Genomic DNA, 17,133 nt, shown 5'->3' with positions numbered 1-17,133 from the left:
AAAAAAAAAAAAGGATTCACAAACTAGAAGGAAAAGATCCCTGGGGGCCATTTTAGCGGTTGCTGCCACCTTGAACATGACAAGCTACCAAGCAGAGGAAAAGAAACATGGCAGATTGTGCATTTGCTCTTAAATGTTTCTTTTTGGAAGTATACACATTACTTTGCTTACATTTTGTGCTCAAATCATACACTCTCTGCTAACAGCGAGAGGAAAATGCAGTTCTCTGTGTACACAACCCAGAATATTTGTTAATAGTGCTAATGACTATCGCTATGGTGCAAACATGGAAAAATAGTTTAAAAATTAGGACACGGATATAGCTCAGATGCATAAGCGCGTGCGTGCCTGCCTGCCAAGTGCAAGCGCCTGAGTTCAACTCCTACTACCAAAAAAAATTTTTTTTAATTTACATTTTAATTTACATCATATATAACACATGATGTAGCCATTAGGCGGGGCTTGTCTTTTAGGTTAATTAGAATCAACACATCAAGTGCCCCACACTGTAAAAAGGGTCAAAGATAATTCAGGGCCTGATAACCTCTTCACTTCCGTAATTTATTAAACAGGCCCGAGCTGACCTCTATCCTCAACCATCTTCCCAGACCTGCTCTGGCAACACCAGTTTTTTCATGGAAGTAGAGGACCGGGGGACAACGGGGCGGGGGAGGGAATTAACGGAACCGTGAACAGACTTTGTGCAAGGCTGCCAAGGCATTTTTCTCCAAAAGCCAAATAATGCCAAGAAATTGCCCCAAGATTTGGGATCCTTGCAAGGATTTTGGAAGCCTGTTAGAAACGGAAGCAGCCATTGTACGGTGGTGGTGGTGGTGGTGAGGGGTGGGCAGAGGGGTTGAGGCCACACCCCGGTGGTGTGGGATGCCCTTCAGAGAACTGTAGGAAGGACTTGCCACCTGCCTTTGAACCCCTTCCCCGAGAGCACGTGCAGGTCCCTGTGAGCCAGTGTGCAGAACTTCAAACAGGTCCCCCGGGCAGATGACAGGCATCGGTTCTTCCTGCCTTCTTGGCCCCCAAACTCTAATACGCTTCAAACTCGTCTCAGTTCTTGAGGCGCGGGCTCCATCCCGCCCCCCTCGCTCCTTCAGGACCCCTGAACATTGTTTGTCCTGAGAAGAAGCCGTCCGACTCCCACTGGAAGAGCCTAAAGGTGAAAAATTTCTCAACTCACGTGAATCACTTCCTTAGGCGGCCACGTGCCGCAGCGTGATTCCAGTGTATGGGGCGGGGCGAAGGGGGGCGCAGGGCCTTGTGGGGCGGCTAGACTCATCGCGCAGGCGCAGTGCCGTCGCAGGCGGGGTTCCTCTGCCCACCAGGTGAATGGGTGACACTTCTGCAGCTACTAGCGGCTGGGTTGAGTTTCTATTAGCGCAATAGGTCAGCAGAAGATGGAAATTAGAAGGCTGTGGTCAGAGTTGTATGAAGCTTGAAACACGAAATCTGTCCCCAGGTGATAGTTTCTAAGAGTGTGGCTCCCGCAATCCGGGGGTGGATCGATTCCTCCCAGGTTCTCTAAAGCAGTCCCTTCACCCAGCTCTGCTTGCCAAGTAGCTCTGGGACTCCTGTCTCCTACTCCAGCTTTAATTTAGCAGCTCTGTGCCTGCTGGTACAGCTCTGTACCTTCTGGACTGTGAGCATTCCCAGATTGGGGCCACCATTGTGGACTCGGAGCGATGCAGGTCAGTCGCTAGTCTCCTTCACAGAGCAGCGTGTGCGGCTGCTTTCGCCCTTTCTGTGCCAGGTTTCTCATTCAGGGTTGTATGTCCTGTGTCCAGAGGTCCCTAGCCTGAATGATTGCAGGTATGTATAACAGGAGTTTAGTGTAACTTTGAGCCCCATCTGGTTTTCTGACTGGCCCGCCCGCTGCTGGGGTGGGGGGCGAGAGGCTTGGGACGCACAGAGATTTGGGGCCCAGGAAAAAGATGCCAGTCAAAACAGGAACAAGCAGTACTCTTGTGTGTGTGTGTGTGTGTGTGTGTGTGTGTCCTTTTCTTTTTTATCAGTACCGGGGATTGAACTCACGACCACACATTTACAAGGCAGGCGACAAGCAGTAAGTACTCTTAAAAATAAAAGCTGTAGCTCCCGAGGCAACTGGATCTCGTGTTCAGAGGACATACGTGTGATTTGAGACCTTCTAAAGCTAGTGAGCCAAAGTTGGAGGCCGGAGCAGGAGCTGGAGCAGGAAGAGGTTCCTGCAGCTGCCAGGTCCTTAGACGTTCTTTGGATGCGTTGGCTCTAGTGACCACATTCAGAGAATGGGGACAGCCACAGAAGATTTGTCTCAGAATAGAAGGAAAGACTCACTTAAAATGAACAGTCTGTCGTGTGAAGACAAGACATCATAGGGCAAAGGCAAAAACAGTTGTTCCTTGTGAAAAGCTGCAAGGCAGGCCTGGTCTCTAATGGCTCCTTTCTCCTCCAGCTCTGCCTCCTGTCACCCTGGCTTTGCCCAAGAGGAAGAAGATATGACTAGTTTCCTAGTTTCCAGGTGAGATGAAGTTGTCTTTCTCAGTCCAGAATGTATCTGTTCTTGAATGGGGGTGAGGGGCTGGGGGACTGAGGGGGGGGGGTAATCTGATGTGGCAGAGCATGCCTGTAATCCCAAAAGAGGCAGGCTGAAGAAGGAGACTGCAAATTTAAGCCTGGGTGGGTGACTTAGTAATATCCTAACTAAAAATAAAAGGGCTAGGGCCAGGTAAGAAGGCCCTTGACTCAAACTCCTGTACCGCTATCCCCAAATCTTTCTGTCTTAGCAAAAGAGAAAGGAACCAACATTTATGGATTTATGGACACTTGCTGCGTGGTAGATACACCTAACATTGATTTATCTTCAATACAACAGTGAAAAGTGGATATTATTTCCCATTTACAGATGTAACAACTGGCTCAGTAAGGTTAAGAAACTTGTCATATGCTACCAAGCTTTTTTTTTTTTAAGAATAAGAGTTCTTGTTCCTCGAAGTCCAAGAATGAATTCTAAGAAACTGTGGAGATTAAGAGTAAAAATTTTATGAGAATAGGAATGGGAGCAACTATCTCTAAGATGATAATAAGTAATCTATTAATTGGTGATTTCTTACTGTTTTTTTTTTTTGTAGTTCTGTATTACTTGTACCCTTACACTGCTTTGTTTTGTTTTGTGTTTTTCTCTTTTTCCTTTTAAATAAAATTTTAAAAAAAAAGAGAGAATAGGAATGGGGAATAGGAATAGCTTCTGAGAGACAAGGAGGAGTCCTGAATGGGTTGCCCACTACCAAGCATTTAAATGGTGGAGTCAATATTCATCTCTAGGGACTGGGGATTTAGCTAAGCGGCATAAGCACCTGCCTTGCAAGCAGGCAGTCCTGAGTTCGATCCCCGGTACCAATTTAAAAAAAAAAAAGATTCATCTCTAGGTCAGTGCACAAATGTTTCTACATGGATATTGAGTTTAAATTGTCCATATCTAGATGACTGGCCCTTGTATGTGAAATTAAGGTCTCCAAAGAGAATCCTTTCTCTTACCTGGTGCCCTCATAAAGATTTGCCCTTAACAGGTTGCTCCTTGGTTTTTTCACTTAGTTATGGCTACTCTGTGCTCATTTATATGAGCAGCACAAATAGAATTGGATACAATTCTTTAATATATGGGATTTCATTGGAAGAGGTAATACATAGATGTATTAAATAGTGATTACTATTTTTTTTTCTGTCTTTTTGCTTTTTATCGGTACCGGGGATCGAACTCACGACTGCCTGCTTGCAAGGCAGGCGCTTATGCCGCTGAGCTAAATCCTTAGCCCCTTAAATAGTGATTACTATTCATGTGTACATTAAAATATAAAGAAATACTCACTGGCACTTTGAGAAAGGCACTCACTAGTGTCAGTGTTAGAGGGGAGCAATCTAGGGACTGGATTAAGGATGACTTCATGAAGGAAGTAAGCTTTTATATCATTAAAATTAGTACATATTTGTGATGCATAATGAATACATTCATGGGGAGTTGTTGGTACATGGTATCTTAATCATTTTTCTTTCCCCTTGCCCACCCCCCTCCAGATCACTGTAAAAGATCTATCTTCCTATTTCCGGGTGTGTATCTTTTATTTTGTTTATGTTTTTGTGTATCTTTTATTTTACTCTTTAAATTACTTATACTTCAGGTGTCACGTAAGAGAAAGCATATAATATTTAAATTTCTGTGTTGTATTTTACAAGGCATAATCTTAAAGTGCATCCATTTTGTACAAATGATTTGAATATATTCTCTTGCATTATGGCTGAATGGTACTCCATTGTGTATATATACCACACTTTCTTTATCTGTCTGTTGATGGACGTATAGGCTATTTCCATGATTTAGCTGTTATGAATTGTACTGCTATAAACATGGAAATGAATAACTATAATGTAATGTTTTTAATTCTTTCAGGAATATGCCTAGAAAGAGAGTATCTGTGTTGAATAGATTTCTATTTTTTAGGTTTTTGAAGAATCTCCAATGATTCCATACTAGGTGAACTAGTTTACATGCTTACCATCAATGTAGAAAGGTTCCCAAATTTGCCAGAATTTGTTTTTGGTTTTGGTACTAGGAATCGAACTCAAGACCTCGCACTTGCCAGGCAGGCACTGTACCACGAGCTATATTACCCAAAAGCCCTAGCTTTTGTTGTTTGTTGAGTTATTGATGATAGCTATTGTTTCTGGAGTAAGATGGAATCATTGTGTTTTGATTTGCATTTTCATGGCTAAAGATGTCGAGCATTTTTCCGTGTACTTACTAGCCCTTTGTATTTTTTCTGTAAAGTGTATTTATTTCAGTTGCCCATTTTTTATTGCATCTTTTATTGGGGACTCTCATTTTTTTGAGTTCTTTATATGTTGTAAGTAGTAATCCTTTGAGGAGTAACTGGCAAAATTTTGTCCACATTCTGTAGACCTTCGTTTCACACTGTTAGTTGTTTGTTTTAATTTGATGTTTGTTGATTCTTTTTTTTTTTTTTTTTTTTGGTACTGGGGATCAAACTCACAACTTTGCACTTACCAAGCAAGTGCTTGAGCCATTGAACTAAATCCCTGGCCTATATTTGTTGATTCTTAATGTTATTTCTTTTCTTTTTATTTTAAAGAGGGTAAAATCAAACAGAACAAAACAGATCATAAGGAAACAATTTTAAGAAACACGGATTTCAAAGCAAGACCATTATAGATCTTCACTGTCTATCATATTGTCTCTTGTTTTCTTCTAAATAGTTGTCCACATCTTCACACACAGTGGATACATAGTGAACATTGTAGTACTAAACTAATCAACAGGATGATGAAGGCTTTTTAGGTCAAGAACAGACAATAGGGAAGTCAACAATGGCTGCCATAATGTCTCTCGTTCTCTTCAAAATGGCTGTCCATTTCTTTACGTATATTAAAATTAAACATAAGAGACTAGACTAATATCACTCTGAACAATGAATAATAGTATTGCTAAATTTTATATCATAATGCTACATAATTAGCACTGGGTATCTTAGTGTCTCTTCTTCAAAGTATCTGTTCATTACATCGTGCATTATATAATCTGTTCCCATAAACTATTTAGAAATTCTCCACATGTGTGACTCTCTACATGTATACCTATACTTTCTGTATTATAGGGAAAAACAGATCAAATCAAGACAACAGGACAAATTCCTAGAAAAACATGAAATGAAAAAGACATAAAACCACAATGTTAGGTGGTCTATAGTAGTAGTTACTATGCTGTCTCTTGTTATTTTCAATAGAATTGTCTACATCATCAGACATAATATAATTGAACATAGCAATTTTAATAAAAACACAACATTGGAGACATTGTAGGACTTCAAAAGCAGTTAATAATCAAACCAGAATTGGTATCTTATTACATCTGCCATCTTCAGAGTAGTTGCCTGTACTCTTAGACTTGATACTATCAAGCATACCAAATTAAAATAAAATCACTCAAGACAGAACAGCAGTCTAACCAGATTCAAGTAAGATCAGTCATAGTAAGACATCGTAAGTAATATAGGGCTTCAGTTTAAGTTAATAGGAAATTAAGGATAGTTACCATAGTATATCCTGCTATTTGGGGGATAGCTGTCTGTGCCCTCAAATCTAGTATGAGTAGACAGACTGGAACAAAATAAAATCAAACTAAACCGAGCTATAAGACTAATACGGCTTTTAAATCCTGATACACTATGAACAATGTCCCCTGCCTTCCTTTTTTAGACAGTTCCTCCCCCCCTTTCTCAGGGTGCTTTGTATATTTTGGGTCGCATTAACGTCTCTAGTTTTTAGATTAGGGGGCAACCTGTTATCTGTCTAAGTGCTGTTGAACCTTTTTACCCCTAAGCTTGATTTTGAGCTGTATTCGTTTACTTACTAAAGCCTCAAGGTTTTCCTTCCTTATAGCTGAGTACTTCTCCACTGTACAAAAGTGCCATGACTTTCCAACCTATGTGCAGCTGCTGGACGAGTTGTCCCTATTTCGCTGGTTCCCTGTCACATAGAGCATCGTTTTCTCATCTTTGACTTTTAGTTTATTAACCCTCTTTCAGGTTGAGTATATATATATATATATATATATATATATATATATATATATTTGTCTTTTTCTTTTTTATTGGTACCAGGGATCGAACTCACGACTGCCTGCTTGCAAGGCAGGTGCTTATGCCACTGAGCTAAATCCCCAGCCCTGAGTATATTCTCTATACAGAGCATCTCAATGGATCCTTATGCTGTGCCTGTTTCTTTTTGTTAGTCTATCAAGGCCATCTATATTAGAGATTATAGCCCACCTTCTCTGTCTCATCTCTGCTATTCTATTTTTCCGCTATTATTTGGCCACTTTTCTCCTTCATTTCACTGCCTGCCCCATTCATTGAGGCTTCTCTGCCACTGTTGCTGGAATCCTGGTATTTTTTTCTTTCTCTTTCTAGAATGTCCTTCAGTATTTTTTGTAGGATTGGATTGGTGGTCACGAATTCCCACAGTTCCTCCTTGTCATGAAAACGTCTTGTTTCTCCATTAATTTTGAGAGAGAGTTTTTCAGGGTACATCAATCTGGGTTGGAGGTTATTTTCTATTAGGGCTTGGACTACTTCACTCCACGCTGCTCTTGATTTGATAGTTTGTGTTGAGAAGTCTGTCATTATTTTGATGAATTTTCTTTTATAGGTAATCTGTTTCTTTTGTCTGACCACTTTTAATATTGTGTTCTTGTGAATTTATGGGATCTTGACTATTATATGTCTGGGTATAGATCTGTTTTGGTTATAGTTGTCTGGAGTTCTATATGCCTCATTTATCTGGATATCATTTTTTTCCAATGCTTGGGAAGTTTTCCCTAATTATTTCTGTGAATAGCCTTTGTAATTCATTTGTGTTTACTCCTGCTTCTTTGCTCATGTTTTTTATTCATAAGTTATAAATCCTCTTGTCATTTTCTAGCCTTTGTATTGTTACTGCCTGGTTCCTTGTTTTTAAGAGGTCTTTTCTTTCATGATCACACATTGCAAATCTATCTTCACATTTTGAAAGTCTAACTTTAGTTTCTGTCAAGGCATTTTGCCAGCTTTCAGTGGAGTTTTTAATTTTCTGATAATCTCTTTGGATCTGTTTCATGTATTCTAGATTTTGTTTGTATTCTTCACCAAAGATTTCTCTTCTTTTTCTGGGTTGTTCCTTTCTTCCATCTGTGTCTTCTAGAGAGGGGCTTAGCATTTCTTTTATTAATCTTTTTATATCTTGCCTCACCTGGATTAGAATTTCAGTATTAAGTTCGTCTGTGAGGTCATGAATGTATTTTTTTTTATGTCCACTGTTGTGGCCAATATTGCATGATTGCTTCACTGGATCTCTTCTGTATTTACTACTCCTGGACTTATTTTCCCAGGGTCAGCAGCTGGAGGCTTTTTCTTATTTCTTTCTCTTGTCATGTTTCTGGTTTCTTTCAGACAGGTGTATGGTGAAGGTCTCAGGCCCTCTCCATATTGCTTATGGTTTTTCTAAAGTGTGCTGGCTGGGGGCTTGCTGCCTTCTCCAGTTTGCTGTTATCTGAGGTGCACACAGGGACAATGCAGGCTGCCCCCTCTTCTCTGAGCCAGTCAACCAGCAAGTGCCTTCAGCATGTATTCTGTGCTTTGTGGATGTCACAGGTTCAGGACAGTTTTATCCCTGACCATTGGGTCCTGACCAGGGGTGTGACCCAGCCCAAGCAGATCCCACCAGTCTTCTTTGGGCCAGGGGTGGCTGACTGATGCCACTGCCGTTCTGGGTTCAGGCCTATCCTGCCCAACTCCAATGTGTCCTCCAGTCGGCCACACCTGCCGTGGGACCCAATTTCCAGCATTCACAGCGAATTAATGCAGTTCTCTATCTTGGCTCCACTGTACACTGCGCCATATCCTCCCACCAAGGGCCACAGACTCACCAACTCCCAATTTTGGTGGCCGCAGCTTCAGTGCAACTGTGAATTGTCTGACTCCACAGCACGCCCAGCACAGTGCAGGACTAGTCCCAGTGAGCATGTCTGGTTCCAGCCTTTCATCCACGTTTTTCCTTCCTTTCTTTCTTTTTATTTTTCCTCAGTTTCTTCTTGGGTTGTGAGAATCCCTCTCCTTTCATCTGGTCTTCTCCACGTTGTTAAATTCTAGTGTCTGAGTTGTTTTTCTCAGAGAGGCTCTCTACTGTGCTAGCTATCAAGCCACCATCTTCAGAACTCCTCTTAATGTTATTTCTTTCTTTTTTTTTTTTTCTGTCTTTTTCATTTTTATCAGTACCGGGGATCGAACTCACAACCGCCTGCTTGCAAGGCAGGTGCTTATGCCGCTGAGCTAAATCCCCAGCCCCTTAATGTTATTTCTTGTGCAGTTGGGGTTCTGTTCAGAAAGACCTTGCTTATGCTTTTGTCTTCTAGGAATTTACTAATTTTATCTTCCAGCAGATGAAGTATTCCTGTTTTAGTATCTAGGTCTTCTGTCCAGTTTGATTTGTTCTTAGTGCATGGTGGGAGATATGGGCCTAGATTCAATCTCCTGTATGTTAATAACCAGTTTCCCCACAACTGTTTGTTGAAAAGGCTTTTCTCTAGTATATATTTTTGACCCCCTTGTCAAAGATCAAATGCCTCTTAGAATGAATGGTGTTGTTTCTGCATCCTTTGTTCTGTTCCATGTGTCTGTTTCTGTGCTAGTACCATGCTGTTTTTATCACTGTAGCTTGCTATGTAGTTTGAGATTTGAGATGGTGATGCCTGTTCTGCTCTTGTTGCTCAGGATTGCTTTGGCTATTGGAGATCTCTTCTGCTTCCATATAAGTTTTAAGATATTTTTTCTAGTTCTGGGAAGAATGTTTTTGTCATTTTGATTGGCATTGCATGAATTCTATTGTGTCCTTTTTTGTAGTATTGTCATTTTGATAATATTGGTTCTGCCTGTCCAGGAACAGGTGATGTCTTTCATTTTCTGATGACCTCATTGGTCTTTTTTTTTTAATATTATTTTAGTTTTCATTATAAAGGTCTTTTACTTCCTCGGTTAGGTTGATACATAGGTATTTAATTTTTTTAGGGTATTACTAATAGTGTTATTTTCTTTTTTTGTATTTTTAAAGTAGTAAAAATACAACAGAACAAGACAGAACAAAGCCAGTCGAGACAATGCAGTGAAATTGGTACAGAACTTCACAGTAGGATACTAGGATAATAGTAATAGGTACTATGGTATATCTTGTTATCTTCACAATAGTTGTCCAGTTAATTAGGTATAATGAAATCAAACCAAAACCAGAACATTATGAAACCAGTTAAGAATATTGAATTGAGCAAAAGAAGCATAACAAAACAACAGGGGAAACAACCTTTGCCTTCAAACAGAAATTAGAATGAAATCCTCATATTTACTATATTGCATTTGGTCATCCTCCCAAAAGATGTTGAGACATCTATCCCCAGTGGCTATGGGGGGGCACAGGAGGGAGGTGTTTGGTTCTCAGCCTGTGTGCTGGTAGGCTCATGGGAGCCACTGGTTTTCCTCCTGGCCCACACAGGGAGTGCTTACTAAGAGGGCAGAAGAATAAGCTGCCTAAGTCCCACCAAGGCCAGATCTCAGGGCCGCTGGTTCTCCCTCTGTTATTTTCTTGGTGAGTTCATTGTTGATATACTAGAATGCTATTGATATTTGTGTTCTTGATTTTATATCCTACTACCTTGCTGAGTTTATGTATTAGTTATTGGTTTATTTGTTCTGGAGTCTTTTGTTTAGTATTATTTGGGGGGGTCTTCTGTGTAAAGAATCATGTCATCTCCAAATAATGATAATTTGACTTCTTTTCCTATTTGTGTCCCTTTTATTTTTCTCTCTTGCCTGATTGCTTTAGCTAAAATTTCAAGTACTGTATTGAACATAAGTGGTGAGAGTAGATGTCACTATCTTGTTCTTGAATGTTTCTACAATCTTATAGTTCAGTTTTGTCTAGTTTGTCCTGTAATTTTTCCCTCCTTACTTATTTTGTATATGTTTGGCTTTTGTTTTTAAGTGATAAGGGTTTTTCTCTTTCTACTAACTTGAAATTTATAATCTATATCTATTCTTTTGATGATTATCTTTAAAATTCTACCATGCATATTTGACTGCAAAGTTTAAGTTTAAACAGCATATTTTCAGAGTAATAGAGTTTATGCCTCTTTTCTATTGTTCATGATTCCTTCTGACTTTCAAACTGTTGTTTTCTAGTACTTTAATTCTATCACTTTAACTTAATAAAATAATATATGTTTACCAGCTTATTTGCCTGTTACTCTGTCTTGTTTCTCAGCACTTTTTTCTGGAATCACTTTTTTTTCCTGAAATACATATGTATGTATATACATATATATAACGTATATATATATATAACCCAATTCTAAATTAAAGTATATATATTACACATATATTAGATATATGTAAAAGATATACAAGATTGTTGTGGATTAAGAACTGGTGGTCAACTTAATGCCAGCTGGATTACATCAGCATGGCATTGAGCGAAGATGCTCCACCTGAGGAAAGTTGCCAGGATAAACAGGTGAAGAAGAAGGGAGGTGTTGAGGGTTGAGGCGTTAAGGAGGCATTATGGGTTCTCCTACGAGTTGCTGTCTGAGGTGTTGGGTCTCCTGGAGAAGTTTTGGTCCTCACATTGAGCATTGCTTCCTGGCTCCGGAGGGGAAGACATGTGCTGCTTGGTCTCCAGGATGAACTCGTCGCGCTGCTTCCTGGCACATACCCGACTGTGCTTGTCGTCGGAGGAGCTTGGGGCCTCCCTGTCGCTGAGGATGGCTGTGGTACCTTTCAGGATAGCCCTGGTCTTTGCTGTGAGTGTGACTTCTTGGCTCCAGCATAGAACCCTCATCCCACTAACACAGCTCCTTCATCCTGCTGGCATAGACTTTCTGGCTTCCACCTCTGACCCTTGGGTCTTCCTGGCACAGATCCGTAAAAGAGACTGGCATGAGTCCTCATTGTGGGCTCTGGACCTCCAGTTGGACTCGTGGGAGGCATTGTCCTGAGCTCTGGGTTTTTATCTGGACTCATGTGGGACATTGCAGTGGGGTTTAGGCTCTTGACTAAATATTCTGTGTCTTTGGTGTTGCGGATAGATTCCTGCATTTTCCTGTGTTAACTCCCGGTGACTATTATAAAAATAATATTATAAACTCCATGTCTTGATCCTAATTTTTCTCTGTGTACAACCCCTGACTACAACAAATATATATATATATATATATATATATATATATATATATTACATATACTTTAGTATAGAGTTTTAAAGGAACAATGAAAGCTTGTAGCATCCTTCAGAAAAGTATCTACAGGTTCACTCAGGTTATCAAGATGGGGAGCATCTAGGACTACTTGTCTAGTGTTTAGGCTAATTTTTAAAAAGCTTTAATTCCTTGGTGTAGAAGAACTTAATCTCTGGAAGATTTAACAGTTGAAGAGGTCAGTATATGGGCTATTTTCTTTAAAAGATTGTGGATTATTTTGCCAATTCCTGGATCTCATTGTCTTCTTCCTGGGACATTCATCCAATAGCTTCAATCACGATTTCAATTTCGTTTCTGAATAGTAAATCTACCTAATTCTGCCAATAACCCTAGCAAAATAACTCCTCCTCTTCTCAGATGTACTTGGTAGCTCTCCAGCAACTTTAAAGCATCACATATTAAATATTTAATGTACCTCTCATGAGAAAGAAGGTTACAGATGTTATAAACTATCAGTTGAGAATCATAATTTTCTTTTTTAAGAGTAGTTTGTAAATTTATTGAGAGAAAGAAAACTTCTATCAAGAGAGACAGAAGGGGTCCTGAGTGGGTTGCTTAAGACTCTGTCTTTTCAAAGGATTTTATAGTGCAGAACCACGAGGTGAGACAGGTCTAAGGTAGGGAAAAGTAGGAACTCACAAGATGGGCATGAGGTGGGACAGAATTATAGTCAACCAGTAAGTTTAATTGTTCAGGTAAAATTGATTAAATCAGGGACAAATGGGGAAGCAAGTCACATAGCAAGTGGGGATGTTTAAAAAGTAGTGACTCTTTCTATAGGTTTTGGGAATGGTAACTCCTGGCTTCCATATCTATTTAGAATATCAATTTCTGATGTTTACACTTAGGGTGTGGTTGCATTTGTTTTTTCTGTTGTCATGAGACCTATCTATCTCTCCAAGGTCACAGATATCTGGTCCTCTGCACTGGATCTCTTGAAGGCATAGCCTTATCTGACTGCCTATACTATTTCTATTTAACACAGCACTATACCGTTCCCCACTCTGAAGAAGTGTCCCAAATTTCCTTGAGGGAGAAATGGATGATGACTGATCTGGCTTCAGGCTGAAGGGGATCATAGTTGTTGACTGGCAGTCACAGATGCTCTACAGAGGATCTATCTAAAGGCTGCAATATACACCAGGTATTTTCATCTTGAATAGACGTACAACTTTAAGTCTGGAGGAGACAAGGCCAAAGAAACAATTCAAAATTATAATTTTCATCTTTAAGCAAATGTGATTTTGACTACATTGCCTACTCTAGTTAGGAGTCATAGGTTTGCATGTATATTTAGATACATCACTAGTTTTGCCTGTCTTCTAAACATAGGACCAGGGATGCAGACCCTTTTAGGTAGGTTTGGTTTCACATCCCTAAGGGGTGTATCCATAAGGGAATCACCAAAGTGTCTTATAGCCAAGTACTTCCACAACTGTAATCCATCAGACAGAAGTATCTGGAAGCAATTCCAGTGCAAAATGATGAGTAAGTCACCTTGTTTAGTTTGTGTACAAGTCTTTGGAGGTTGAACTGAGGTGGGTTTGTGAACAACAAGCAGCCAAATTAATAAATTTGGAATTTAATTAACTAAGCTCAGGACCACCTGTATCCCCCATCCCCAGTTTCAGAGTCCAAACAAGTGCAAAGCCTGAATTATGGCTAATTCAAGTTCTGTATCTGTATGCCTTCTTTATCTGTATGTCAAATTCTTTTTCTCTACCAGGAAAGTTTTCTGCCATCATGTCTGTAAACAATTTTTTAATGTCATTTGTGGTATGTCCTGCTTATTCATTGACTCCAATAAATCTTAAGTTCTTCTTGTTTGTCTCATCTGGCATCTGCTGGATTGATTTCTCATGGTCCTTTGCTATTTTTAAGAAATCTTTCTTTTCCTGTTCACAAACTGCAAGGCTGTCTTCAGTATCTGAGATCGTATCCTCAAAATTGGTCAAATCTGCTTTGAATACTTTCAATGGCATTTTTACTTTCCTAGATATCTGCTTGAATGTACTTTATGGATTTCATTTCTTCCCTATGCTGAGCTTCCATAATTTTCGTAATCTCGTCTAATTTTTTTGTCTGAATCTGCTCTAATGTCACTAAGCATGGTGTGTATTGGTAATCTCTGTAGTTTTCTGATTTCATCTTTTTTCCATTCAATTGCTTTGTTGTTACCACTTCAGAGATGTCTGGTGGGTGGCTTTTGGATTGTCCCACCTCATTGTTCCCTGGATTTGCCTTTGATGAACTGGATGTCTGGGGCTGCATTTTGCTTAAATACCTTCTCATTTTCTTTTCTCTCTTTTTTTAGTTTAATTCCTGGGATGATGCTTATAAGTTACATATGGTGGGTTTCTTGATTGCTAGTATTTAGGATCCCTAAATAATGACTACTTCTCTGAGGTGTCTTCCAGGTATAACTGGTTTTTGGGTTTTGAGTCTGTTGGAAGATTGTAAGATCTTTAGTTTGTTGGAGATGAGAAGTTGTTGCTTGTTTGGCCTAGTCCCTGGTTCTTTCGCACTGTGCCACAGTATTTGCTGTGACCCTTAGTCATGGAATACCAGCACCAACAACTGTTATGTCAATTTTGGCTATAATAGTATCAGTAGCATCAAATACAGCCTATAAAACTACAAACTGAGCCAACCCTTAATTTACCACTTTTTACCATGTGACCTGGTGCTTGCTTCATTATCAGATATATTAACTGTGTGAACTAGATTTATGATTATATAACAAAATGTAAAACAAACTAGAAAATTATATGCAATAAGTAAGTTCTTTTTTTTTTTTTTTTTTGTCTTTTTCATTTTTATCGGTACCAGGGATCAAACTCACGACTGCCTGCTCACAAGGCAGGCGCTTATGCCGCTGAGCTAAATCCCCAGCCCCAATAAGTAAGTTCTTAATGTGTCAATTTTGTCCTTGGAGGATTAAAATTTAAAATGAATTAAAGAGAAAATAGAGAAGTGGAAGAAGATTAGAAGTAAGGTTGGAGGACAAAGTGGGATCAGGCCAGTTATGGGAAACTGGTGCAAAAGACTAACAGAAAAAAGAAATGGAAGAAATAAGAGGAAGAACAGAACAGAACCACACTCAGAAAAAGGCTGGGAACTGCCAGGCATGGTAGTGCATACCTGTAATTCCAGCAGTCAGGAGGCTGAGGCAGGAGGATGGTTGTGAGTTTGAGATCAGCCTGAGTTACAAAGTGAGTTCAAGGCCAGCCTGAACTACATAGTGAGATCTTGTCTCAAAGAAAAAAAAAATGCTAAGAACCATGTTCACACTTATATAAAAAATAATGAGGGAAAAAGAGAAAAAGGAAAAAAAATGAAAAAGAAAAACAAAGAATCCACTTCCAGGATTATCTCTGGTTTTACTAGTAAACAACCTGTGGAGACAGAGTCCCGAATCATGCTGATCTATCCCACCAAGCCAGCAGTAGCTTTTTGGTGGATTAGTGAGTAATCTCAGCAGGACAAGGCCTGAATTGCAACATACTCTACTTTGGAAATGAAGGTATCCATGAATGTTAATAAGCTGCAGACATTTTTTATCTCATTGAAAACTGGACTCATACTGGTGATTTCCTGAAGGCTTACTTTGCTAATTTTAGGATTGGAATCACTGACCCTATTTCTGAGAAGGATCAGAATCTGGGAGTGGGTCCTTGAAGAACTTACTCAAAATTTTGATGAAGAATCTTACTGTGACAATATGGTTTTCTGACCTCCTAGCACCTTGTACTAAGATACTGTAGAAGAAATATAAGACCTCTGGAAACTGCAAAGATGTATTCGCAGGAGCATTCTGGCAATGAGGTCAACCCCATCTTGGAAATACAATGCTTCAAAACTCTGATTCCACTAATTTTTCTCCTTTAGAAAAGGGAGGAATTTATTGAAGGACATCTGGTAGCTCAAAGATTCTCCTTAAAGGCTAACAAAACGGTTCTGACACCTACACAGTTTGGAGTAACAGTCAAATCACAGTGGAAGACTGTCCCAGTAGAGAATGCATTCTTCCTAAGCTAGACACTATAGTCTGTACCATAACCTAGGGCATCAGAAACATTCCACAGATGTTTCCTCAGAAAGGGATGTCCCTGCTTCTGTGCTTATCATTCCCAGATGCCAGATTCCAGATTAAAGCTTTGTACAAATGCATTTGATTGGCTGGTCTAAACTGCAACAGACATTAGAAAACAAATTTCTGGCTTCTATCTTGGAAACAGATTTATAGGGTGAAGAATTCACCTTAGTTTAAGGTGATGTTTTAAAATGCTACATCCTTAGACCTTTATTTGCTTGCTTTTGTTTGTTTTGTTTTGTTTTTAATTTTTCTTTTTTTTTTTTTTTTGATATCAGGGATCGAACTTATGACCTTGCACTTGCCAGGCAGGCGCTTGTGTCACTGAACTAAATGCCTGGTCCCAGTTGTTTTTGGTTTTTGAGAAAGGGTCTTGCTATGCATCTCAGGAGATTGGCCTTGAACTCGTTATGTAGTCCGGGTTGGCCTCAAGTTTGTGGCCATCTTCCTGCCTCAGTCTCCTGAGTGCTAGGATTACAGGCATGTGTCACTACACCTGGCCCAATGAGGTCTCATTAACTTGACCAGGCTGGCCTTGAACTTATGATTCTCCTGCCTCAGCCTCTCAAAGAGCTGGAATTACAGATTTTTATGAGTGCTTCACATATGTTTTACATTTTTAGTGTTCTTTAAATTGTTTTTATGATTTGAGGCAAAACTCTGAAGTCCTTTGTGCTATTCACCTTTCTCACTGTTGCTGGGTTTGCCCTTTGTACCATCTACATTCACGTAGATGTTTGCTCAGTGAAGAGGAATTCCTGTTCATGGGTGTTTTAGGGACCTGTCACAGGTTGCCATGAATTTCACCAAAGAAGAGTGGGGCCACTACATTGTGCACAAAGGACCCTGTACAGGAGGTAAAGTTGGAGATTATAGCAACTTGATTTCATTGGGTAAACTACTCTGAAAAATTTTGGTTTCTTTGTTTTTTTTTTTAATCTCTAAGTGTGAAAAGGAGGTTTCTTTGGTTGTTAAAAGCTGTAGGCTTTTAGAGTGACTAAACAAGAGCTTGAGATTCAGAGGTGAGTTTTAGCGGGGGTGTAAATCAGTGGGAACAGGGGAACTGGGTTTTATCTCCACTACTACTAGAAAAAAAACAGTTATGTTAAGTGACAGGGAACTGGGTTTTATCTCCACTACTACTAGAAAAAAAAAAACAGTAAGTTATTTTAAGTGTAATCTCAGCAATTTGGGAGGC

At 39.6% G+C, this 17,133-nt stretch overlaps 1 long non-coding RNA gene across 1 annotated transcript in view; it reads left to right on the top strand.

The window, feature by feature from the left end:
• The first annotated feature begins 1,325 nt into the window (after positions 1-1,325).
• The window catches only part of LOC134473033 (uncharacterized), a 35,664-nt gene continuing 19,856 nt past the window's right edge, over positions 1,326-17,133 (top strand). Inside the window, exons 1-2 of the long non-coding RNA XR_010043118.1 lie at positions 1,326-1,700; positions 2,447-2,512. This is a non-coding gene — a long non-coding RNA (uncharacterized LOC134473033). The remainder of the gene's footprint in view (positions 1,701-2,446; positions 2,513-17,133) is intronic.

This window comes from Cavia porcellus, unplaced genomic scaffold, assembly GCF_034190915.1.
Source record: "Cavia porcellus strain 051 isolate PalLab524CR breed Dunkin Hartley unplaced genomic scaffold, mCavPor4.1 scaffold_25, whole genome shotgun sequence".
Lineage (NCBI taxonomy): Eukaryota > Metazoa > Chordata > Mammalia > Rodentia > Caviidae > Cavia > Cavia porcellus.
The sequence above is the reverse complement of the archived record's forward strand: the minus strand, read 5'-3'. Positions and strand labels throughout refer to the sequence as shown.